This window comes from Phasianus colchicus, chromosome 3 (assembly GCF_987193195.1).
Source record: "Phasianus colchicus chromosome 3, bPhaCol1.hap1.1, whole genome shotgun sequence".
NCBI classification, from domain to species: domain Eukaryota; kingdom Metazoa; phylum Chordata; class Aves; order Galliformes; family Phasianidae; genus Phasianus; species Phasianus colchicus.
Window position 1 is genome coordinate 18,079,276 of NC_143438.1, and position 27,224 is coordinate 18,106,499.

The window sequence follows — 27,224 nt, forward strand, 5'->3', positions numbered from 1 at the left end:
TGCTGGCAGGTAAATCTGGATTACCACTAGTAAATGACAAAGTTTCATTTACTATTCTTGTCAAGATTGGTGAATGGTGAAGAATCACTTTTTTTCCTAATAACAAGTCATTAGAAGATGAAATTAGAGCTCTTTTTAAAAGTAATTTATAGTAACAAGAAATCAATAATTCAAAGCCTAGAAAAAGGAACCTTACTACAGATCCAGATCCAGATGTACAGACATATACAAATGGGCTTATACTTAATTAGAGTAATGATAGGAAAAAAAAAAAAAAAAGTATCTGAAAATTTTAAAGCTATAAGAGAAAATAATTGATATTTCTTCTCTTACTGGAATCTGCATCAAAGCCAATGTCATAATTACAAAATGTGGGTTAGTGCTTATACTGGATGATTTATTTATAATTCAAGTTTAAATAGTGAGCTAAGCACAGAAATTATATCATGTGATTCTTTCCAGCAGATATTTTAATGCTAGTCACAGCAAAGTAAAATAAAATAAAAATAATCAATCAATTAGATTTTCAATTCTAATTTTCAATTAGAAAACCTTAAGCAAAAAGAGAAAAAATAAATGATTATGGCATGCAAGGGGGGGGGGAGGGAGCCAATCCAGAAAGTGACATGATTCCTGCTTTTATTACTTTTTCTTTCTCCAGAATCAACATGGGAATGGCACGAAGCTGTTCCAGAGAAAGTTCAGACTGGACATTAGGAAAAAATCTTTACCATGAGGGTGGTCAAACACTGGAACGAGCTTCCTTCCTAGAGAGGTGGTTGATGCCTCATGGCTGGCAGGGTTCAAAAGACATTTAGATAATAACCTTAATAATATGTTTTAATCTTCTTTCAGCTCTGAAGTGATCAGGTAGTTGGACTTGATGATCTTTGTAGGTCCCTTCCAACCAAGCTATTTTATTTTATACTATTCTAAAGGTTTGTCTATTTTTTAAAGCACCAGAACTGTGGGTAACATCTTCTTCAGTATCTTTCTTCTATATTGTTCACGATCTCTGCATTTATAAAAGCAGTAACATAAAGACTAATGAGCCAGTGGCACTTAAATAATAGCCTAGTGGGACAAATTCAATGCTAGCTTAAGCCATATGAGTTCATGCTATAATTGCTGCCCAAAGCAAACTGAAACCAGCCTTTGAGCAGCCACAGAGCTTTGCTTCTTTTAAGCCATGCAGAGTCACATTCTTCACCTCAGATTAGATTTCCAGAATTCAGATTTCCATTCATTAGCCAGAGTCATGTTACTGTTATTCTACTCTAGAGTTCAAAAGAAGCCTAATTTCTGTAATTACCTCATGATTTAAATCAGTTTCCAAACTATGGTGCAAAATCAAGGATTTTAACATCTCTGCTCAGAAATTCTGCAGATATCTACTGAGAAACTCAAACCACATATATACTAGTGTAGGGAAGAATCAGATAGTAGCAACCTTTCCATGAAGGAAAAGCTGTAGACTTCACAATATGATTTCACTATTATTTTTCTTTAAGAGATTTTATGAAGAAGTATATTTTTGTGTAAAGTGTTTTACATGTGTTTCTTCCTAAGCACAAATATTATCGAAAATTAAAATTTTCAATTTCTAAGACATAATAAAGCATTGAGTAAGTTGTTCATTTCAAGTAATTAGCTAGTAATCTTTTTCTCACTCTTCCAACCCCCCCATTTTTATCTGCCCTTAAAGACTACAGAGCTTTTAACTAGCTACACTTTAAGTTTTACCAGTTGCTTCATTTACTTAGAACAGGGTAATTTAGAAACCTAAAATCACAGGAAACTGCTACTGGGATTTGACCAATGGATAAAAGGTCTTGAATGCATTCTACCTTACATAATCTTTGCTTGCATAAAATTCCATAATTTTGACCTTAACTTTAAGAATTAGAATCCAAATCTAGGTCTTTTTACTTGAAATACTAGATCTGACAAAAGTTCATGATTATGTACTATGAGACCTGATGTAACGTTCTTTCTGGTCAACATATGGAATTTTTGCAAGGAACTATTTACTCAGTATAAATAATTGACTAAAAAAAACCTGTTGTCATTGAAATATCTTCCAGTTTTAGGCCTTTATTCTAATTTTATCAACCCAGATTCTCACAGAACCTGCCAGTACAGCCATCAGTTGTATGACTTTAAAGTTCTTTGCCATCTTCCCTTAGCTATTAAATGCAGTAAATTGCCTCTCTCCAAAGTATCCTATTACCTAAAGTAATTGTCATATTTTTATCAGTCAATCTTTACTCACTGAAAATTCCAATAAGCTGATGATTGTTGGATGTAAATGTGAAAACATTTTTGTCCTGAGTTCTCGCTGAATGTCAAGAAACACGGGAAGACCACTCTTTCTGTATATAAATTTTTCATGACATCTGATCTGAACCTCCACTGAAGCAACTTGGGGCCATTTCCTTGTATATTACCACTTATCACATGAGAAGAGAGACTGACACCCTCCTCACTACAACCTCCTTTCAGATAGCTGTTGAGAGTAGTGAGGTCTCCCCTCCCTTCAGTCTCCTCTTCTTCAGACTACACAACTCCAGTTTCCACAGTTACTCCTTATAAACCTTGTTTGCTAATCCCTTCACCAGATTCCTTGCTGTGGTCTGAAAGTTTGACAGATAACTAACCTACTAAAAGCCTGTAAAAGAGCAATTAAGTCTCACTAACAACTGATAATTGTTCTCTCTGTTCCTTTCCTCTGAGGTTTTAGTTCAAGAAGGGCACAGTCTCACTTTCCATCCAAGAAGCAATATTTGGAGGGATATTCATCCATTAAGAATACCTGATTTATTACAAAGTCCTCTCCTCAGTCAACAGCACACAATTATTCATAAGCAAAGAGAACTCCTTGGTTTTGATTATTCCTTTTTTTTTTTTTTTTTTTTTTTTTTACTAAAAGTGATACTAAATGAATTTCATACTGTGTAGAGAAATGTAGCCAGAACACTGTCTCAGCCAAATCTTTCAGACTCAATTTGTGTAGCAGCTATGACAAAGCTAACAAAGACCTCAGCTTCTGTCCTGGCCTATGGCTGTATGTAGCATCTAAAGCAGACATCTGCTCCTTTGAGACACTAAGGGAAGAGGGAAAGATACTGCCACGGGAAAAAGGAATTGAAAGATCTTTCATTTATTTTGATATTTAGACAGAAGATATGTCACTGCTCACTGAAGAGTCACTTCTCATTCAGTTCATTTGAGTTCTCCTCTACAGGTAGAAATTTGATAGAAGTTTAGAAGTTTTTAATTTATTTTAAATTAATTAATTAATTTAAGGTCAATATAGATCTTATAAGGACAAACCATTTAAAGGATACACAATGAAAAATGTAAGATATTTTATCATAGAACAGTAGTCATTTTTTTGAATGTGATTTCTTACTTTTAGAAGACTGATAACAAATCTTCTGAAGTAACTTAAATTTCTTAAGTCATCTATGTAATATTACTGATTCTTCTGGGAAATTTGATGAAACAACATTTTTGCCATCGCTACTTTCCTGTAGTAAAGTTGGTAAACTTTCATATATATCTTGATTTATATGCTTTGTAAATAGTAGCTTGAAATTCAAGCATTGTGCCATATAGCTATAAGAGTTTAGTATAGGTATCTTTCTTTTATTTACCTGCACTATTTGCTTATTTTTCTTTTTTTACCGCAGGTTACCTTTCTGTTCAATTATTATTCTTTCCTGATTGATGCACGTCTCATATAGGTATCACATTTTTTTGATCTGGCTTTCAGATTATTGGTGTGAAACCATATGTTCTGAGATTTTTCAGTGTTCTTTTCTTTTTTTCTTCCTTTCATTCTGGTTTTGTTGTTGTTGTTGTTTGTTTTAGGTTTTTGTTTGTTTGTTTGCTTGTTTTATCATTACACTTCTTTCATTTATTCCATTTTCTCTGGAAACTCTCTTCACTGAAAAACTATCACAGACCTTAAAGGCAAACAAATTAGTACTCGTGTAATATATAAAAAAGATCTGCAGTGATATCCAGGTAAAAAAGAACAGCTCATTTCAGTACTCTTACTCATCTTCTTTAATGACCAGTTTCAGTTGAAGTATAATTTTTAGGTATCTTGAAGAACTTTTTAATAACAATTACAAAACACCTGAACAGTTCATTTTTTATCACTCCAGTATAAATTCAGTGAAATGCTTGAGAATGCTGTTCATTTGATATTTTATGATGAATAATAGTCTTATAACTTAGGCTTGGATCTTCTATTTAAAGATAAGTGAAATATGAGTAGTGAAAGCCTGTGATGAAATGGTAACATTATACTCTATAACAGTAATATTCTACCCACAGAACACTTATCTCAATTTATGGCACAAGGACAGGAGTGGCTTTGGTTCATAAATTACTGGCGTGGGGTTTTTTTTAGCACCTTTTATACTATATGAGCTATTGGTTCAATATAATCATCAGCAGTCAGTAACCTGTTTGCTTCTCTGAATGTCTTTTTTTCTGAAAATACAATTAAGTCCAGAACACTCTTAATATTTGAAGGTATGATTAAAGATAGGACAGCTGAAAGTGTCCTACCTTCACAGTAAAAGGTTCCTTTGTGCATGTACTGAATTTTACAGTTGATGACTTAAGTGAGCCAAAAAGTCATTAACTCTTTAGACAGAGAAAATTAAGAAAAAGGATAAAGAGCAGAACTGCTACAGCATTAGGGCTAGTAAGAAATATCTGATGGTCCTCAGACTCTTAAATATCTGACAGTCCTTCAGGCATCTCCATCTTCTCAGCAAAGACTTCCTGGCAGCTCCACCTGTCAGGAACCTCAGCTGCAGGCCTTGCTATACAGTGATTGTAAGGAACATAAAGATATATGTAATGTAACAGCATAAAGATGTAATTAGTTACTGAAATTCAAGAACAGACAAAGAGGCTTGCCATGCAAGCCATCCTAGTAGGAGACACGAAACAGTATGTGAATTAAAATGAAGTTACACACTAAGTAGAAATCACTCTACTCAAACTAAGCTGAAGTACAAATACGCACATATTTATACAACTTACACAAATGCAATTAAATTTATGTTCATATTGATTTCAATATTGTAATATATAGAACAATCTAATGCAAAAATAAGCCTAAAAACCACAAACCCAAACAAGTCAAGCATGAATTTAAATTATGTAGGATTCATGGCTTAGAGATTAAAAAAACTGTACATAAACTAAAAATATATACTGTTATAATTCCTTTAAGGTCTGAGATTTTGACAATAGATAATGTGACATAAAATGTCATGATGCCACTAATTTATAGTCTTTTTTCCAAAGTTTTGCATTACAGTATATGTTAATGATATATTTAATGCTTTTATTCAGCCATGGAGGCTGGACAAATACTTTGATACACTAGAACCTTGTTTTCATGCATATTTTCTTTTTCTTTTTCTAATCTCCACACAGTTATCATTTATTCTTCTGAACTGATAACAAAACTGGAGTAATTTTTTATATATAATATGAATTCTCTTCTTGGAACCCAAACTACTCAAATCTCAAATTTTAATAAACACTGAAACCCACTGAATTACAAAAGAAAACATACTTTCTAAAAACTGAATCCCATGGAATCTTACATACCTATTTTCCTCTTTTTTTTTTTTTTATTTAAAAGCAATTTAAATGCTATTTTCAAGTAATACAAAAAGGGCTTTAATGGAAGTAAAGAAATTTTATGACAAAAACTTCTTAAGATTAGTAATATGTTCTTAGCATTATGCATTGACACTCAAAAGGATCAAAGTGAAATAGCTGCTTTACAACAAACAATGCCCTTTCCACTCTTTCTTCCCTCCTACCCTTCACACATGGGCAAAAGGCTTGTGACTTCATCACAATCTCTACGTAGCAGGTTTTGACACGTTCACACATGCACATTCTTCTGCAACTCATAGTTCTTAGTATAATTTAGGGAATGTGATCTGAACATCACTACTACAGTAAAGTGAGCCTGTTTGCACAAAGCCTGAAACATGAAATACAAACACCAGCTACAAAAATTAATTATTAGCTCATTCATCTAAATGAGGTACTAACATCCTGAAGGACTGATCCCTGTTTGAACTGTAACTATTACTGAATTATTTTGTGGGACACCATGGTCAGTATCAAGTTTTCTTCACTAAATAGACAGTACAATGGAAAAACTACTTGAATTAGGTATTTACTTAAAACATGTTGAACTTATTTTGAAACAATACCACAAGGCTGGGATTTTTGCTGTACTAAAGGACCAGCACTACAAGCTTGAGTCATACAAATGTCACTTAATCTACACTGACTTTTAACAATACTGCTTTTCTCTCTTCCTAATTTCTGACAGAGAAGGTGATCTGGAGGGAATCCAGCTGGTTTACAATTAATACAGACAAAGTGTTTATGATGAAAACTGACAGACTGTGGAACACAGAAACAAAGACCCGTGTTTTCATTGAAGTCAACTGTAAAGACATGTAAACTGTAGCTATTTAGGAACTACAAGAAGAGAAGTGGACTTCCTACCTGTTCTGACTACTGATTAATCTGTTAACAATCTTCATCTATACTTACATTAGCAAATGTCACATATCAATAAGTCTGTAGAGAAAAATGGGTAATGCAGAATACCTGATTCACTTGCTATGAATATTTCAAGCATTGTTGGTTTGGTTTTGAACTACATTAAGTCTGATTCCATGTTCTACATGTCATTAACCTGGGAGTGCATTTGCCAGTGTTCATTTTCCAGTGTGGTTTTGCCCTGAACATATACTGCGAGACCAAGCCATGATGCAAGATGTAGCAAATGGAGAGAAACGGGTTATTTGCTTCACTGAACTCTCTCAATCCTGGCTGAAACGCTGATGTTTGCATACCCTGAGAGCCTAACAAGGCTTGGCAGAAATGCTGCATCCTTGTCTCATGCCAGTGGTGATCTTCAGCTGGGCAGCAAGGTATTGTCACTCATTATCTTCTGTCACAGCAGGGCCTCTCTTTGCAATATGAGAGATAGATAATAGGAACACAATTTGCATAGATAAACAGGCCAGACAGAAGCTTCAGATCGCCTATTCGGTAGATAAATTTGTTTCAAGACAAGAACATCCACACCAGATGTTTATGGATCTTATCTTCCAGTTAGGGTCTAAATGATTCCATCTGAAAGTCATATACTTCATTGTTCTATATATATATTTAAGTCCTACACTGAATGACTTTTGCCCAGGTAGATTTTAGTCTTAAGTGTTGTTACTACTCAGTTGTTACAGAAAACTTCATACTGATTGAACAAAACTATTTATTCATAAATAAAGATGAACTTGAGAAACATGAATATGATAAACAATGATATCAATGTTGTGTCAGATTTGATTATAGATGATTTTTAAATATTTATTTCATAAATAATTACATAATTATAGAAGCAAAAAGACACAATACTTGCAAGATCAATATCTTAGAATAGTACATGTAAAGGTATGAATGGTTAAACTAATAATTTAAGTTATGCCTTTTCTAAATAAACTGAATAAAAACCTGTGAAAAAGGATCTGGTAGTTCCAGCAGATGACAGATAAAATATGAGTCAGCACTGTGTCCAGTCAGTCAAAAGGGCCAAGTGTAACTTGATGTGCATCAGGCCCAGCACTGCCAGCAAGGAGAGGGATTATTCTTCTCTGTGCAACCTCACTTCAAACACTCAGTATATGTATGCCTCAGTATAAGAAACAAAGAGTGTCCAAAGAAGAGCTAGGAAGACAGTGAAGTTTATAGAGGGAAAGATGTGTGAGGAGTAACTAAGGCTCCTCACAGCAGCCTAAAGCTTCCTCAAGAGAGGACTGGAGGGGCAGTGCTGATCTCTGCTTGCTGGTAACAGCAGCAGAACCTGAGAGAATGGCATGAAGCTGCATCAGAGATAGATCAGGCTGGGGATGACAAGATTCTTCATAAGTAGGATGGTCAACACTGGCACAGGTTCCCCACAGCAGTGATCACAGCCCCAGGATGCCAGAGCTCAATAAGTGTTTGGACACTGCTCTCAGAAATATGGTTTGAATTTGGGGCAGTCCTGTGTGAAACCAGGAATAAGACTCAATGAACCTTGTGGGTCCTTTCCAACTTGGGATGTTCTATGACTCAGTAGGTGTTTCAAATACCATTAATTTGAGATCCTTAAAAAAAGTCAGATTTTCAAAAAGTTTTCAGTACTATATAAAGTGAAGATCTCTGCAAAACAGGGAAACAACTTCTTTCCTATTTACTTTAACTGCATGGCTGGTGCATGCAAACAAACATTCCTACTCTTTATTGCTCACAAGTTACTAGATTTTCTTTTTCTGTCCAAAATCTGCTGATAAAAGGAGCTTCTACAGAATCTGTTAACCAGGTTGTAATCATTATTTGCCTGGAAAATGTTTTGTGTGGGAGGTCTTTTGTGTTTTGTTTGTTTGTTTGTTTTGTTATTGTTGTTTGCTTGTTTCCCTTTCCTTCTCAATATGCATATAATAGTATTTATTTATAGAAAGTGTTTCTTTGTGAGAAGAAGTTCTGGATCCTGTTTAAAAAATATTGGGATTGTTTTCATGAGGGCTACAATTTACTTTGACTAAAGTGCTCAAATAAATATTTAATTATTGCATACATCCTCCTTAGAGAGTTTATTTTTCCCTTGAATTAATCAATTTTTCTAAATTTAGCTTTGTATAGCAGTACCAGTAGAAGCCTTATTTCATGAGATTACATGAAATTCATGCCAAATCCCAGCTTGACAGGAAGAAACACATTCCTCAATTTGCTTAAAAATGTGATTAATTAATCAGACTAGATGACTTGAATCTGAATTGAGGATAAAATAACCAAAATTATCTTGTGCAATTCTCAGAGGATAAGTTTCTTAGAATTTTTAAAACTCTTGGTCAGCACTTCAGAACATAAAATACTTCATAGTCATAATAATTATTGTGGTAAGCATAACAAATATTCTATTTCAGCTTTCCTTAGAAAAACATTTTTCAAAGGTAAAAATACCAATATTGCTAATTAGATCACTAGTTTTACATGATGTTACTTAAAACTGGGTACACACATTTGGGATATTTATAATAGTATGCTTGCAATATTAGTTACATCAGGTTATATCCATCCACAATGAAATCGTGTAGCCTTCACTATGTGATTCAGAAGTTAGTGGTAAAATACTTCTAGCCTTAGAAACTCAGAGAACAAGAAGCCTGGTGGGTATTCAGAAATATGAAAAACTGACAATAAATATTCATCAATAATAGGCATTGTGACAATGCATGACACTTCTGCAAACCTTTAGCTGTGGAAAAGATTAACTTCTCCATCCATACATACAGTCTGATGATGGCAAACCTGTATGGACTTGGTAGTTATTTGTTTTGGCACCTCAAATACCATCACATTTACCGGCAGCTATACTTTTAAATTAAGGTACCACAGAATGCTATTTTAAAGTGTTTTCATTTCAATCTTTTTATCATAGAGCTGAAATTAGAAAAATCCACTTGGAGATGAGTTGTATATTTATTCTTGCAAACTTTGCAATTCAAAGTCTATCTTGGTGTTGCAGTAGCTACCTCAATTCTCCTGTATCTTCTCAACCACACATAAGAAAATTAAGAAAATTATCTCAATAAGGACAAGCCAACAATAGAAAGGCATATGAGAGCTATGTTTTGGCTCAAGAGTAAGCTATATTCGTATTACAAAGAAATGGAGAGACATATCCAGGGCATTATGTTCCACTGTGAAATATGAATCTGCTGGAGATAGATTAATAAGAGATGCCCCGCACCATTAAGTGAAATATTATTTTTCTCTAAGAAACATAACCCTCCCAAAAGACAAATTTAAAAACAAATACTACAAAAAATATTTTTGATAGAAATTTAACTAAAAATAAATACAAATTAAAAGACAGCATATTAAATATTCATCTATACATGTATAAATTTGCATGAGCTATTTACATATTTTATGCCAATTGTGAATGAATCAGGATCATTATGGAGGCAGATTCTTATTAGAACTCTCACCTTTAAATCCGAATGAAGACCTTGCCTGATTGTATATGAGTTACAGCAGATTATAATTCTGTGCTTAGTAATTAAACTGATTTTCTTATTTCATTTGATATGCAAAGGTTTTTATCATCTTCTACAGTCCTCTAGTTTTGTACTGATCTCTTAAAAGAAAAGTGATAATAATAAAAAAAAAAGTTAATAGAAGAAATAAGGAAAAAATGATTGCAGACTATATTAGGAATGTTGTCATTTAAAGCAACTTAATTGCAATAATTATATAAAAAATAATCAATCTCTGAGTTTCATCCTTTTATAATGAAAGAATACTTTAAACTGACACGTTTTATATTCCACAAAACCAAGTCTGATATAATTTTACTGAATATTAAATGCAAACAAACAAAAAATACCCTAACAAACAAAAAACAACAGTGAAAGCAACCAAAATAAACCATGGCATTCATTTTTTTTTTTTTTTTAACCTTAAAGACACTGAAGGCAGCATCTCATTTTAATCAGATATCTTACTGAGCCTTGATTGTTATTTGCTCCAACATCTGAATATGTTACTCACATATAAGTGTCTTAAAAGTGTACTACTCACATTGGTGTTTAGAAAACGTTGTGCTCCGAGTAGGGGGAAAACAGGGACAAATAAATACACTGACAATGGAAAGTGACACTGTAACTGGATAGCAATACTGCAGGCTAAGTAAAATATCATTATGTTTGTCATGGGTAATGACAAGAAAATCAAAACACCAAATGATTGAAAACTGAGTATGTACTTTACAGGGGACAATTATGATTCCCAAATGTCTTTCTTCCAGTTTTTAAGCTAACTAGTTTAGGTACGTCTGTGTATGCCCCAATCAAACTATCAAATAGCTGTTATTCCAACCTGCAAAATTAGAAAATAATCATCTCTAAATCATATCATGCAGGCATTACTGAATATAAACATATAAAACAAGGTCAGAAACAACTCAAACAAAATGTATTTTGGAAGAAAAACTTGATAAAACGTAATGCCCCAAGATCCTTCTGTTGTGTAATTTTTACATTGTCAGGGAGACTCTGGAAGCTTTTTTTGCATGGCATAAGTGTGTATTTGCCAAGCAACACTTGATACTGAGGACCTGAAATACACATTGAATGTTTTTTGAAGGATTTTAGCACCTGACTAATTTTATGGATTCATCATCCATTAGTGCATTTTGAGCATTAAGTATAACCATACACCTTTTAGTTTTAGTTTCAACCTAGAACAGATGATTTCAAAAGCTTCAAAACTACTCCGATATTAAACAAATGGGAGATTTACCTCTAATGTGAACTAAGTTGGTATATACTCAAGAATTGCTCATAATTTCTGTTTATAAGAAAGGATAACACCCAAAGGAAAAAAAGAAAAAAAGAAAAAAAAAAGAAAAAAAAAAAAGACATGGCAAGCCAAAACAAAGGAATTGCTTCTTTTCCAAACAAGGGAGATATGATCAACAAAAACATACTTTGGAAGCAGACTCAAACAAGATGAGCAGATGAGCAAAGGTGAAGTGCTCACAAAGCTATGAGAAGAAAGTAGGAAGCAAATGACTGTTGCAAAGAAAGCTAAAACCTCTTTCTCAGTAGTAAAGATAGTACATTGTGAACTTTTTTTAAGATAAATTATCAGTGGATTAATTGGTTGTATCAATTATCAATAGAGTGTGCCAACCAGTTCTATGAATGTCCTTCCTGGAGCTAGGCAATAGAATATTGTGCTCCTGAGTTGTCCAGAATGGTATAGGAAATGTTTGAGGGTGCCTCATACAAACATAGGGTTTAAAAATTGAACAACAAGGAATACAATATTTGAAGACAATAACAGACTTGAGCTGGCTTCAACTTGTATATTCTTTCCCAGTGATTTGGGAAGTTCAACATCATGGTGGTGACCGGTAATGAGAATGATATTCGTATTGTTGTATTTTTATGTTGCAATTGCTACGTCATGCTAATATTGCTATTTCATACATTGTTTGTATAACTGATTAAAAATACCATATCAAATATTTACCAAAAAAAAAAAAAAAAAAAAAAAAAAAAAACATATCAAATATTTATAAGTAAGTCAATTTAGTATTAAAGGTTAAATGCTTTTCATGGAGAAGCTTTCTGTAAAAGAACCTGGAAAAAAGTACTGGATCTGATGTGGAGATGTTAAACTTACAAGGAATTATTCATTTTCCTCAGGCTGATATGAAATTGGATTCTTTAGAATATCTTCAGTAAGCCTAAGCCAAAAATAGCCATTTCTATTCTGATTTGAACCTGTTATGAATTTCTCTTGTAGCATTACCCTCAACTGGATCATTTGCATACCTAAAATAATTGCAGCTTGGTACTTTTAAAGAGCACATTATACACACATATTGCTGCTCTACTATATTATCATCATCAGTGAAAGTGTTCATTTACATCAGCGTGAAAGTCAGATGCTCATAGGAACAGTATAATGAATAAAAAGAAAGCCAATCCAGCTGCTAATAGGACTTAAGCTTTATCACAAGAATAGCCTCACTAAATCCAATAAGATCTCATTTTATTCATCCAAGTTTCACCTAGATAAGTTTTTTTCAGTGATTACTGTGGATAATATTTGAAATATTCCTTTCACTATTTTCTGTTTATCCTATGTGCTTAGTTACTGCATTTTTTTTTTTTATTAGTTGGACTGTCATATCATGATCAAATCACCTAAGTAGAGGACTTTTAAAGATGTTGAATCAAAGGAATGAAGTAATTAATTATATAATTCTGATTCTGCTTTATTTCTTTTATTTATATATATGCATTAAAGAACTCACTGTTTGCTTTCTGTAAAAAGCTCTTCAAAATAGCTGACATGAAACTTCTTAAGGAAATATTTCTATCAGCTATTACTGGCCATTACATTAATATTCTGATAATACTATTATATATGTGTATCTTGTAGAATCATAAATCATTTCAGTTGGAAGAGAGCCTTAAAGGTCATCTAGTCCAACTCTCCTGCAGTGAATAGGAACACCTACAGTTAGATAAATTGCCACACTGTATCAGGGTTTTTTTTTCTTCGCCCTCCCCCCCCCCCCCCCCCCCCCCCCCATTATCCACAGGATAACAGTAGCCAACGTGTATGGGAGCATAGCAAGAACTGCCCTCACAATAGTATCTTTTTCAACGCTGGTATCTTTTGGAATGCCGTGCTTAACAACAATAGAAGTACAATCTATTTTGAAGTAATTCGCACCTTCACCTGTAAGTTATAAAGAAAAACACTTATTTCTCTTTTAATGGCTTACTAAACGATAATTTCAGTGAGTAGTCTGTTTCTTGAAGATTAATCATTCTCTACTTATCATCTTAATGCCATTAATCACTGTGTAGGTTTTATTCCATTGCCCCCTCACCTACTGCTCTTCCAGGATGATGAATTCTATTCCCTTTGTCCCTCCTGATTCCATCCACTCTGAATCATAAATTTCATTTTTCCTGTTCTGTTGCATCTGAGTATCTGTGGTACATGCCAAAGCATCTCAAGCCATTTTCTTTTGAATGTGGTGGATCCATATCTAGTTAAGATATGGTACATAGCAGAGCAATAGGCTAATGAACCATTGTAAGGACATGCTCAATGTGTATTCTTAGCTTGGTCTTCTTTTCACAATGTGAGAGATTGAATATAAGGACCATTTATTAAAGTTTATATATTAACAACATCAAAAAGCAGAAAAATCTAGTCATTTACTGTGAACAGCAATAGAAATAAGTAACGAACACAGTAAGATATATCTTAAAAGCTTCCTTTCACTGAAAGATGTCTATCACAAAAACTAAGTCCTTATCTATGGAACTCTGAAATAACATCAACATGTTTGATGAGATGTATATAGAGTCAAAGATGTATGCTTATGCAGTGTACATACTGTTTTCTGCTCTGTTTTATACCGGAAGGATTATTTATAATCCATTATTACTTAAGTACAGATAGGAGCTGCTGATTCCTTGTTCTTTGTTTAAGTCAAGAGATGAAGACTGATATCACATTTTGTACAATCACATCCTGTTTATTCCTACCTAACACCATAAAACCTCTATGTAGTTTTTTGTGGTTTTTTTTTGTGTTTTTTTTTTTCCCCAATCGGTTCATCTTGTCTCCTTCTTCTTCCTATGTTCATCTTTGTCTTTTATAGGAGCTCACCTTCCTTATAATAGTATATTTTAAAAAGAAAAAAAAGAAAAAAAGGCTTATCTCTGCTGGGATGAAAGCCCTATTAGAATAATGTTTCCTGGTGCCCATTCATTTCATTTCCAATGCTTTTCAAAAATGCAGTATTTGTTCATAAAACAACTTTTCTAAAACTTTTCCCATTCTTTTTCTCCTCCCTATCACAAATGTCCATGGAATTAAGAAACATCTTGCATGTAGTTTCCAACAGAAACTGGATTTAAAAAGAAATCAATGTTATTTGTCATATTAATCCAAACTGCTCATTAATACTTAGTTTCTGTTATCTCATTCATATGGACTATGCTGAATTTTTAGCATATGATAACAATAATAATAATCATAAAAGGAATGCACATATTTCTTGGAGAATAATCAGGACTTGTTTTTTGCAGATCATCATTTTTATCTTTAATACATTAACTATATTCCATACTGTTTTCCTACCCTATAACTACTGCACAAAGCCACTGGAGTTTCTTGTGAAAGTAACTAAAGTATCTTAAGTTATGGATTAATATAAGTTTTACTTTAAGGTTAATTTTTTTCTATCCTGTATTTATTGCCATCTTCAGCAGTGAATTTTGTGAAGGTAACAGTAAATGCACTCACACTGCATTTTTTGCTAACTAAAAATATCATGCACTATTTCTTGTTTTATCAGCTGTTATGCTTGAGGCACAACCAGTAACCACATGCTGTGGAACGCTTATCTGGTACACCACTCAGGAATAACTTGTCATACCCCATGGTATTAAGTGCTCTAAAAACAACTAACCAACCATCATTCACTGATGGTTACCACACTGGTAAAATTCATGAGATATACACAGGAATTTTTATGTCCTCCTTCTTCTTTAATCTGGCCCACTTAGCTGGTATCACTTGCCCCAATTTCCTTTAAATTCTAGTGATTTAAGCTTGATTGTCCTTACATGTAATACTAAACAAACTGTTCAATAGTTTGTAAACTACTGCCAGAAATTATTCCTGATATTCCTGTCTGCCTTCCTAAAGACATGCAATTTTAAAATTTAATGCACGTGGTTCTATTTTCCTGACTAGCAACATATGAGATCCTTACAAAAATCCAGCTCCTCATTATTTCTTCTCTATTGTTTGCATCCAATCTGCTTTAATAACTCTAACTTTCATTTTGAAAACATACTGTAAAAGAACTTAAATCTTTGAACACATTTTCCTCTTATAATCCTTTTCTCTTGTGATTCCATGCAGAGAATCCTTTATTTTTGACCCTGCATAAGTAACATTAGGTTTCATCTAGCCTTGATTTATTCACTGTTTTTTTATTCCTTCCCTCATCAATCATTTTCAACGTTTTTATTGTTGGTTCACTTTTCTTTCTCGTCTCTCTTTCTGAAACATTCACAGCCACCTCCATGAAGTTGCCTTAGTTACCTCAAAAATATTTCATGTTTGGTTCTCATTCAGCACTGGCAGTTTTAAGCCTGCTGCTTAGTGCTTATCCCCATGTTTTGCTGTTTTATCACCCAGGCAACAGGAGATCTTCCTGTGGCTCTTCAAAATGAGCATGTTTTCATTATTTGATTATTAGGAGGTGGTTTTTTTTGTTTTGTTTTGTTTTTTGATACTGGAACCATGAGCACGTGTCTTAACAGTCCTTTTTTTTTTCCTAAGCTTCTATGAATATACTGCATAATTTTGTTCCTAGCACAGACATACTTGTTATATCTACATTATTAGGTAGGATATATCACTAACAGTGGTCTTATGAAACAAAATTGTTAATATGGAAGATGAGATACCAATGTTGTAGATTTTAGATATTTTTGTTTTCAGACTAGTTATAGTCTAGTCTGAATCCCTCGTGGACAGATTATATTAGATATGTTTCTATAGTCTGGTTTCACTCAGAACAGTTTTATGCTCTCTGGACAATGCCATGGCACAAATTAATGCACTCTAAGTGGAGATAATTCTGTAATTCATTTAAGAAGTGCAGTCTTCTTTCTGGACAAAAAGATGTCCTTTGGAATGCTATCCCATGAGGAATGATAATCTAATGCTACTCTTTTCCTTATCTTTCTAAACAGTTTGCAGTAAAGGATACGATTTTCACCTTTAGCCCATGAAAAGTAAGTTTATGATTATGCCGTGAAGAACAATATCAAAATCTTAAAAATTCATGTGCAAAACATCAGTGAGATCTTGGTTCTTTAGATCTCATGTTCATTGAATCATTCAAATGGATGGTAATGTTCTTTCATTTCTTCGGTATCAAAGCCAAAATAAGCAATGAGTTAAACATGATAATTAATATCTCTGGGATGGTATGTATAAACTGTCCTCAAATTCAGCAATTAATCCATGCCTTTTTCATCTCAGAAGTCCAGAAACCATTCGTAACCTAACATTACTTCTCATAACATAATACAGGATCAGGCAGAGGTATGTATGCTTCTATTAATTTCAGTTAGTTTGGACTACTGCACCTCAATTACTGAATCCTGATTATGATCAATATTCTTTCTTTCGCTAAATTCCTCATTAGAAAATAAATAAAACTACAATATTGTTTTGGTTTTTGTTTGCTTTTTTAAATAAAATGTAACTTCCTATAATTTTTTTTTTATTTTTTTTATTTTTATGAAAGGTGATGTCTTTAATAGTGTTTTCAAAGACAGACAGATTTTCTTCTAAATCAAGTTCAAAGCACCTCCAGTGTAACCCAAGGAAGAACAATTTATGAATTATGAGATTTTCTACTCCTATATATTTAACAATTACAATATAGAAGACATTTGTACTCCAGAGGGCTAACAAACTTAAGAAATGGCAAGAATAGGCTTTTATTATATTTTTACAGACTACAGGACAATGAGAATTTCATTTGGACAACCTCTGTCCCACTTGATTACACTAGTAAGTATTTCACAGACTAAATTCTACCTTGTTATGAAATATTTATCTGATTTTAGCTTAGCTTACACAGAATCAAAGCACAAGCTGTAGTTATTCAGACTTATTTATGTGACACAGCGGCAAAGTCTGCTCTTTTTCCATTTGTTTCTCCATTATTCATTGTGTGAACTAAAATTGGTTACACCTTGACTCTAAGCCATTAACCTTCCTGTACAGGAGTGTTGAAGTATACATTTACATGAGATTTTTGAACATTGCAATCACTTTTATTCAGTCATATGATTAAATGTAAGCATTACTTTCTACACCCAGTTGACATGAAAGAACCATGCTTACAGTATCACAGTATCTGTTTATATGTGGAATAAGGAACATTGTCTATTTACTCAGCTTTCATCTTCTTCCCTCCAATTACATGCCTTTATCACTTCCACTTTAAATAACGGCAGTTATTTTTGGTTAGCTTCTATTCTATTCATTTCACAAAACATGAATGAATTTATATCAGTGATAGTTACTGTATCACTGACTTAAAGGTAAATCTGACTCACCTATCAACTTGGAAATTGTAGAGAGCCTTTATTCATTTCTGTCACATTTACTATATGTTATAACTTTTAGGTCTTGCTGTTTATCTGTCATATTGGCTGCTCATTCCCAGTACCATTATATTCTTTTCTTTTTTTCTGAGGGCTGCTCTGAAATGAAGACCTCATATTTTATTGTGTTGGCACAATATATGAAACATGTTGATGGTAGGCAATAGAGGTTGAACCTTCCCACCAATACTCCGTTACACTTTTTTGCCATGTGACAGATGATAACAGAGGGGCAGTCTGACAAAAATGGCATCTAACATGGAAGTGCAGATGAAGCAAATGTATGTCACTGAATTCCTCCACGTGGAAAAAAATTACACCAGCTGACATTAATTGATGTTTGTGGAAGATCAGTGCAGACCAAACAGTGGATGTGAACATGGGTGGCATATTTCAGCAGTAGCAACAGCGATGTGGAAGAGTCATAATTCTTGTCCTCTCACTAATGTTTTCCTACTCCTAAATCTCAGTAATGTTTTTTTAATTTTTAATTTTTAATGTAAAGCCAGTAAAGACATATTAACTATTTACTGGATTCTATTTATGTTCTGCTGTTAAACCACAGAAATTGCAAAAGGAGTAATTCAGCACTCATGTGAACGAAACCAGCACAGGAATTTCAGTTCACTCCCTTTACCTGCTTTTGAACTTGTTAATTCTCTTCTAATTAATTGATACACTTACACTGTTCTTCATGTCTTAAGTTATTATTGTAGTTCCTAGTTACTGATCCACTCTTACATTTAAAGCATTGTCCTAATTTTTATTCAATTAACTGCAACAAACCTTGATCCTGACTTCAACTGCTATGTCTACTACATCTATTGTTCAGCAAAAATATGTATTTATCTAAATACAACATTTCTGTTAACGGTTAACATATGTTAATGGTTGCAATCATACAACCAAAAAGCATCTTAAAAAAAATCAAGTCAGCCACTAAAAGAGCTGCAGTGTCATTTGCATGCTTTGAAAATTAGGAATAAAAATATTTCAGACCTTTTCAAACATTGGGAATATACTACGATAACGAATGTATAAATATTCCTGTCTTGAATATTTGGGCAATATTCTCACCTTTAAAATTTCAAACATGCCTTCAGGTACTCATTCTATCCCATAACACAACAGCACAGCATTTTGTAATTGAAAGAGCATGAAGACTAGATTATCAGCAGAGCAGACTTCTGGCCTCCAAATGAAATAGTGCTGTTTCTACTAAAAAAGAACACATTCTGAGCATTCTGTTGCTTAGAGATGAGAGAGAGAGAAAGAAGTGACTTTCTATCCTGGAACAAAGTACACCAAATGAGTATAAAAATGAGAGGAAAGAGATGGCAAAATTCTTATTTGTAATTTGACAGACTCATAAAAAGCATAGTGTGTATGGAAACTGACATCTCAATGTGAAAAAAAAGATTTTTAACCCCTGCTTCCTTGCATTACATTTGGAAATGTTCAGTATTTGTGCTAAGACAAGAGGTGCCTATTTTATGAGGACAAAAACGAGCTACATACACCTAATTAGTTACAAAATTTGTCTGTTCTATAGATGTGATTTTTCTTTCTCTTTTTTTTTTTTTTAAGTCAGATGGGAAAAATTTAAATTAGTGAGTTTTATTAGCCAAAAAAAGGGGATTGAAAGCAAATATAAGGCTTATAAAATGCAAAAGAAAGGTATTATTTTGACTTCACATATGCATACGTCAAGGGCACTATTAAACTTCTTCATGAACAGTCTGAAAAATATGTACTATTTAAAAATAAGTAAATGTATTACTGAACAGCCCAATTCCCATACAATCCTGCCACAGTTATAGATGCAAAAGCTTAGTGAACTTATAGTGCAGCACTTCTCATATCTGCTCATTTTTATCCTTCTATAAAAGTGTATTGGAACTGCTGAATCATGGCTTCAACCTCTGATTGACCACTTGAGGCAAGCAATGAGCCAGCCATGCAACACAGGTGAAGGTAATTCATCTGTGCTACCAGAAGGGGTGGAGCCTGGGTCCACCTCTCCTAGATCCCATTTAACTGCTGACTGCCACTGAGGAAGGACCTCTTCCTAGAGATCACTCTAGGTATTGCAAGTTTACAGCATCAGTAAGCATTTTCCATTTATTATCTTCCTGTTGCAATAATCTCACTTAGCCTAACTTTCCTTTATATTTCTTAATTATAGTATCTGCATATTAATTGATCATACAACAGGTAAGAATTCATGATAGTTCAAGAGTTCAGGGAAGAACAACATGCTAATGAATATCTTCTGTGAGACACATGTATGCTTATAGTTAGATATTACTACTACCACAGTCACTGGAACATGCTGGCAGTCAGCTCCATATTTTACCTTAAGTGAGGGTCTTTCTGTGTTTAAGATCCCAGCTTTTATGGAGGACAAGCCAGATTTGTATTGAAAAAGCATTATTTTTAAATACAACAATGATTATTTCCAACCTCAAAACTCCAATCTAGCAACTTATAGTCAATTTGATACAGTTAAGACAGAACTCTACGAGCAAGAAATTATGTACATTTCATACTTACTATTTAACAAGAAAGTTTTGAGAACTTTAGCCACTTTGTAGCTTGAAGATTTGAACTGTATGTGGGACCAGAAGCTCACTTCTGCCTTACTGCTGCTTAATAGTAAATAGTATACTTAGCTAATTGGTACTTTGCACTATCTGGTCAAACAGATTAAATGGGATTTTAGTCCCTTAACAGCTAACAAGCTGCCAAATTTACGCCTAAGTTTCTTGTTTGTTTGTTTTTCCCAGCAAGGGACAAAAATGTAGCCACAAAGCATTCAATGTCAATTCTATTAATTATGCTTAACATCTGTTTTCAACTGGTTGACTTTGTATTAAGCTAGAAATATCATTTTACCAAACTATTTTGCTGTAAAACTGGAGACATTTTCGTGAGTTGCATTGCTTTGGTTTTCCATGAAGTTTCTAAGTGTGCTAGTGAATCTCATGTACTGCTTTAAAATTCTGTGAAGAACATGATTCTTCAAAACATGTCAAAGAATCCTAGATTAGGCCATCTATATCATAGGAACATTTCAAGGCAAAATCACTTTGCTAATGGTCTACAGTTTGAGCACAAGCCTATATTTTGCCTATAGGATGCCTGAATATGGAATTCCAATTATCAGAGCTAATCTAGACCTGTTAAAAACAAATTACACACCATGAGAGCCTATCTGGCATAAGGTTGAGCATGGAGGAATGTATAGATGCAATCAGATACATTTGCTCAAACTGCAGGAAGCTAATTTAATTTCAGCATAAAATTCTTTTTTTGGAACAGATGAATAAGAGAGGTAAAACTGGCATTTAATGATTCCTACTGATTTAAAAGTGGGCAGAAGTTTAACAAAGGATATCATTCATCATACTGAAACACGCAGAAAAATTAAATAATCTGTAAGTTCTTTGTAAGTTCTTTTTTTCTGATGATACCCTTAAATAAAGTTTAAATGATAAAAGATAATTCTAAACTTTGTCTTAGAAAACCAATGCTTGTTACTATAAAACCAGAGCAAATATTAAGTGTAAGAAAGTGGTTAATCAATTGTTTTCCCCAAAGAATATAAGTAGAAATTTTCAGATATTGGCTGATAGAAAAACCCATGGGAAATCTTGCTTATCTGTATTTTTAATTACCGTAGAGAAATGCTTGATGATTCTGGTCCAACATTTAAAATAGAAAAAACACCTTCATAATCACTACCCTGGCTCGTATTTGTAATACAACTTAGCTCCTCTAAGACACCCGCTTTTTAGAGAGTCCCTGATTTACACATCATGTCAATGCAATCTTCCCTCAAGTCAGAATACCAAATTTGTACTTTTCACAAAGTTGTCAGGGACTGAAGGAGTATGAAAACTCAGCTGACATTGATATCAAGAGAACAATGACAATTTCCAAGAGCAGAGAATGACATTAAAATGATTCTGTAATATCACTGTTTGTCAATTAACATGTCAAATACTAGTGTCTGAATGCTATGTGAGTAGACTTCAGCTTTACAAGGTTAACAGTTTTGCTACTTATAAGAGTACTCAGTTTTCACAAAGTAAATTTTAAAGGAAAAGAATAAAATATAAACTGAACGTTTCCCAGCAATACAGAACTCAAGTGTGACAGTTTTACATTGGTTTCTTTCTGTCACTATACCAAGCAAATAAAAATTAATTATTGCTTCAAATCCATTTTATTAATCATGCCTACACTCTTCCCACTCTGCAGCCTTCCTGAGTTATAGATCTCAAAGTTCAAGCGCTTGCAAAAACTGCACTCTCATAATTTTTTAAAGGTACCTATTAGCAAAATATATTGAAGCACTTCAGTATGAGATGTTACTGTTTGATAAATATCCTGAGACTCCAATGACCGTCGAGCTCTTTTCTCAGAGTTGCATTCTTTAACTGTCTGAAAGGTAAAAACACTAAATATATATGCTATATTTTTACAATACATTGTTGCTAAAGCCTTTATGAAAGGCATATTCCAAACTCATTACATTAAACTGTTATTCCAAATTTGCTTGAACTTGTATTGTTTGAGCAGTGAATACATCTTAGTGCATTTCCTAAAAGAATGTTCAGCCTACTTCTCTTTTAGCAACATTGATTATGTTAATCATTAAAGCTGTTCACAGCTCCTGAATTCTTACAGATGTTAACAATCATAGAATCATAGAACAGCTTAGGCTGGAGAGTACTTAAAGATAACCTAATCCCAAATCCCCTGCTGCAGGCAGAGTTGCCACCCACAAGATCAGGCTGCCCAAGGACCCATGCAATCTGGCCATAATATCTCCAGGGATGGGGCATCTACAGTTTTCTTGGTCAACATATTCCAGTGCCTCATTACCCTCTGATTAATAATTTTCTTCCTAACCTCTAATGTAAATCTCCCCTCTTTTATCTTAAAGCCATTCTCCCTTGTCCTATCACTATTGGGCTGTGTAAAAAGTTGATATCCCTCCTGCTTCTGAGCTCCTTTCAAGTATTGGAAGGTGACAGTGAGGTCACCCCAGAGCCTTTTTTTCTCTAAGCTAATCAAGTCGAGCTCCAATCAATCTTTCTTCATAGGAGAGGGGTTCAAGCCCTTTGATCATCTTCATGGCCCTCCTCTGGACCTGCTCTAACAGCTCCACTTCTCTCTTGCATTGGTTCCCCAGGCCTGGGCACAGTACTCCAGATGGAGCATCAGAAGGGCAGAGCAGAGGGGCATATCATCTCCCTCTCCCTGCTGGTCACCCCTCTTTTGACGTAGTGCAGAATATTCCAGCCTTCTGAGCTGAAAGCACACACTGTTGGCTCATGCTCAGCTGTTTGTCCACTGGGGCTCCTGAGTTTTACTCTGCAGGTCTGCTCTGATTGAGTTATTTTCCCAGTCTATACACATATTTTGGGATTACCTTGACCTAAGCACAAAACCTTGCACTTGGCGTTGTTAAACCTGATTAAGTTCTCATTTATTTCACTTTTCAAGCCTCTCCAGGTCCCTCTGCATGGCATCCATTCACCACTCAGTTTAGTGTCATCAGCAAACTTGATGAGGGTACACTCAAATCTCACTGTCATTGATAAAGATGTTGAAGAGCATCAGTTCCAAGATGGAATCCTGAGGGACACCACATGTGGCCAGCCTCCACCTGGACATAGAGCCATTGACAACAGCCTCTGGCTACAGAGTAAGAGACATGTAGGGGAAAAGTAATATTTCTAGAGTATTTACAGTTACCCACCAAACAGTCCAGTCTCAAGTCCATCTCTCTCCAACTATATCAGGTAGTTCCTTCAGAATGCTAGGATGCATGCCCTATAGACTTTCAGTCTCATGAGGTAGTCTCAGATTTGCTCTGCTTTTACACTAGAAGAGAATTTTGCTCACGCAAACCCCAATTAGAAATTCAGGGAAATGAGAGGCATAAGAAGCCTGACTGGCAATGAAGATTGAGGCAAATAACTTAAGTACCTCATGTACTCATGTATGTAAATATAGTTAATTCACTATTGGGCACTGCAGAGATGCAAAGTTTTATTTGATATGTTTCTAGGATACATGGAATCTTAACTCTTAATTTCTTTCCTGAAGGGCTTAGTAACACATCAGGCTTCCATGTGGAGACTGTTGGCTGCACAAAAATCTACTCAAGATCTCCTCCCTCAATAACCAGTTTATGCCATCTGCATATCACAGTATTTAAAGCTAATATACAAAACTATGAAACAGTATGTGTCAAAGAGATTAGGAAAAACTGAAAACACATCAAAATCTCAAAACAGGAGAGAAAGTTACAAGTGTTAGAAGCTGGAACAAATTCTTGGCTCAAAGCTTGTCCAGCAGCACAAATCCAAGACAAAATCTACTCAGCAAGCCTTTGGAGTTAATGATAACTATGATCACAGCAGTATCAGAAATGTGGCTTGGCAGACAAGTGAAACTCTTCGCAGCTGTTGTTCTTTCTGAGCATTCAAGCTGACTTATGGGGCTCATCTTGAAGGAGAGAACCACCAAGCGGTGTGTATATACCTTGCAGCACACCATGCACCAATTGTGTGATCAAATCCTGATTACCCAAGAGGAGGGTACATACTACAAACACTGCTGGCCAATGAACAAAACAAAAACGTCCATGACAACCAGCTGCAGTCCTGGGCAACTAACATGGTAAATACCTGAGGAGTTCCAAGGTAGGTAAGGTACCTCCTCCATCAAACTGCAGTCATGTAGTTCAATGAGACACTGCTGATTGACTTGCTGCCCCTCCTCTGCAGACCAATGAGACATCACTGGAACCCTGGTAGTGACCATCCCCGCTTTATAAACCATTTGCTAGGATTTCTCTCTTCATTTTTGCTAGCTTCCACACATTCCGTAGTTTTTAGAAATTGTAATAAATACACTGGACAGCATTTGACCTCTTTTGCTGCCTTAGTCTCTCTCCAGATAAATGTATATGTCAAGCCATCTCCTCCAATAATTGGAGCGAGACGATAAGTCTGTGAGTTAAATGGATCAGAGAGAAGCAGGTAAGTTACATGAAAGTATCTACTAGTGACTACATGATTTTGGGAGTCTCATCTGCCACTTTCTGTTCAGTGCTGATATATCATAATTTTGAAGTTATCTGCAATGTGATGATACGTACTAAAAAAAAGTAAGAATGCAGAAAGTATGAAATCTGAAGGAGTATAGCATGCATTCATTGGCTCTTTTAATGGTAAGAGACATGTAGGGGAAAAGTAATATTTCTAGAGTATTTACATGTAAATCTCGGAAAAAAATTAGAAACATAAAAAGGAACACGAAGAAAGAAACTGAATTAGAGCAGAACTTACAGAACAGATCAGCAAGTACTCTGATATAACTATTGTTAATTGAAGTAGACATACACAATTTGATGAGAGTCAATTATTTTTGAAAGTAAGAAAACAAATAGGCAAAAAGCACTAGCAAGATGTAAAATTGTTCCTGTCAGAAAGGCTCCTTTTTTGTCTATTTAAATATGAATAACTTTCATAGGTCTCAATAGGTTTGAATTAAGACCTAGCTACTGGAAAACAACAAGCTGAAAAAAGAAAAAAGTACATGCTGTGAATGAATTGTGAACAAGCTCATGAACAAGACCAGGAAATCAGCAATCTGTTGGATCTGCAAGAATTGATGAAGTCAATTGTGAAGAACACAATTAATTTGCAGAATCTGTACCAGGCCACCAGCCCACACAAGCTATCAACAAGATGCCTAACTTCAAGAGAACAGCAAGTGCAGTGGCTACTTCGTGTATTGCAAGACTACAGTGTTACACAAACCCTCCACAAAACAAGTACCCTGATGCCCTAAGACTCTTACATGATGGTGGATCAACATGTACCCCTGCTCCAGCAGTTGAGAGTGAATAAGTGAGTAAAGTAAAGTTATTTTTATTATTAGAGTTATTATGAATAACATCATTAAAATAGTTCATAAAAGGCCTTCCTATCTTGTGTGGTTTGTCTCCCCAGAGATTCAAGCCTCTTTTTAAGAAGAAAGCATTTATACTAAACATCATAAAAGGAAAACTTAAGATATTCACATGGAATATTTCCAATAAAAACACAGTTCAGTGAAAACTAGAAAAAGATTACAGATACTTCAGTTACTAGAAATTCACTAAAGGTATATCTAACCTTTCAAATACACTGCCTTCAGTTCACTAAATCTCACATGATTAAGTTTAATACCATTAGTGCATCTTTGGTACTTAACATTCAGGGATGCATTGCTGGCTAGCTGACAGTATATAGCTGGCCTGGCTCCCAACTCTAACCCTAGGCTTTAATTATATGTGAACAGTAGGTCTCTCAAGCTTTCCATGTTTCATTTTTACAGAAAGGGTATGATACAAGTGACTTGGATGTCCTTTCTGAAAAGTTTCAGTGAAAATGCTTTTAAGCATTTAGCACTATTTTTTTTTTTTTTTTTTTTTTTTTAAACCAAACCAGAAAGGAAATCAGAACTAATATCTCTTCTTCTTCTGAGATTCTTCATCCCAATACATAACTTACTCAATCTTTAACTGGTATGCCTAGTAAATACATCATTTACTTCATGAGAAAATGTTTAACAATGACAATGAATAGTTAGACTAACAGTCTGGATTCTATTAAAGTAACAGAATCACAGAATTGCCAGGGTTGGAAGGGACCTCAAGGATCATGAATCTCCAACCCCCCTGCCACACGCAGGGCCACCAACCATTCCACCTAATGCTAGACCAGACTGCCCAGGGCCCCATCCAATCTGGCCTTGAACACCTCCAGGGATGGGGCATCCACAACCTCCCTGGGCAGCCTGTTTCAGTACCTCACCACTCTCTCCGTAAAGAATTTCCCCCTGACATCCAACCTAAATCTCCCTTCCCTCAGCTTAAAACCATTTCCCCTTGTCCTGCTGTCACTCACCCTTTCAAAGAGTTGATTTCCCTCCTGTTTGTAGGCTCCCTTTAGGTACTGAAAGGCTGCAATCAGGTCACCCTGCAGCCTTCTTTTCTCCAGGCTGAACAAGCCCAGCTCTTTCAGCCTGTCCTCATAGGGGAGGTGCTCCAGTCCCCTGATCATCTTCGTGGCCCTCCTCTGGGCCCTCTCTAACAGCTCCCTGTCTTTTTTGTACTGGGGGCTCCAGACCTGGATGCAGTATTCCAGATGGGGCCTCACAAGAGCAGAGTAGAGGGGAACAATCACCTCTCTGTCCCTGCTGGCCACCCCTCTTTTGATGGAGCCCAGGATACCATTTGCCTTCCAAGCCGCAAGGGCACACTGCTGGCCTCATGTTAAGTTTTTCATCTATCAAGACCCCCAGGTCCTTCTCCACAGG

The 27,224-nt window shown here is 34.8% G+C and overlaps 1 long non-coding RNA gene across 2 annotated transcripts in view; it reads right to left on the reverse strand.

Annotated features, from left to right (window-relative positions):
• Positions 1–21,480: 21,480 nt before the first annotated feature.
• The window catches only part of LOC149918441 (uncharacterized), a 35,575-nt gene continuing 29,831 nt past the window's right edge, over positions 21,481–27,224 (reverse strand). For both annotated transcript variants that reach the window (XR_016465455.1, XR_016465456.1), the window contains exon 3: positions 21,481–22,286. This is a non-coding gene — a long non-coding RNA (uncharacterized LOC149918441). The remainder of the gene's footprint in view (positions 22,287–27,224) is intronic.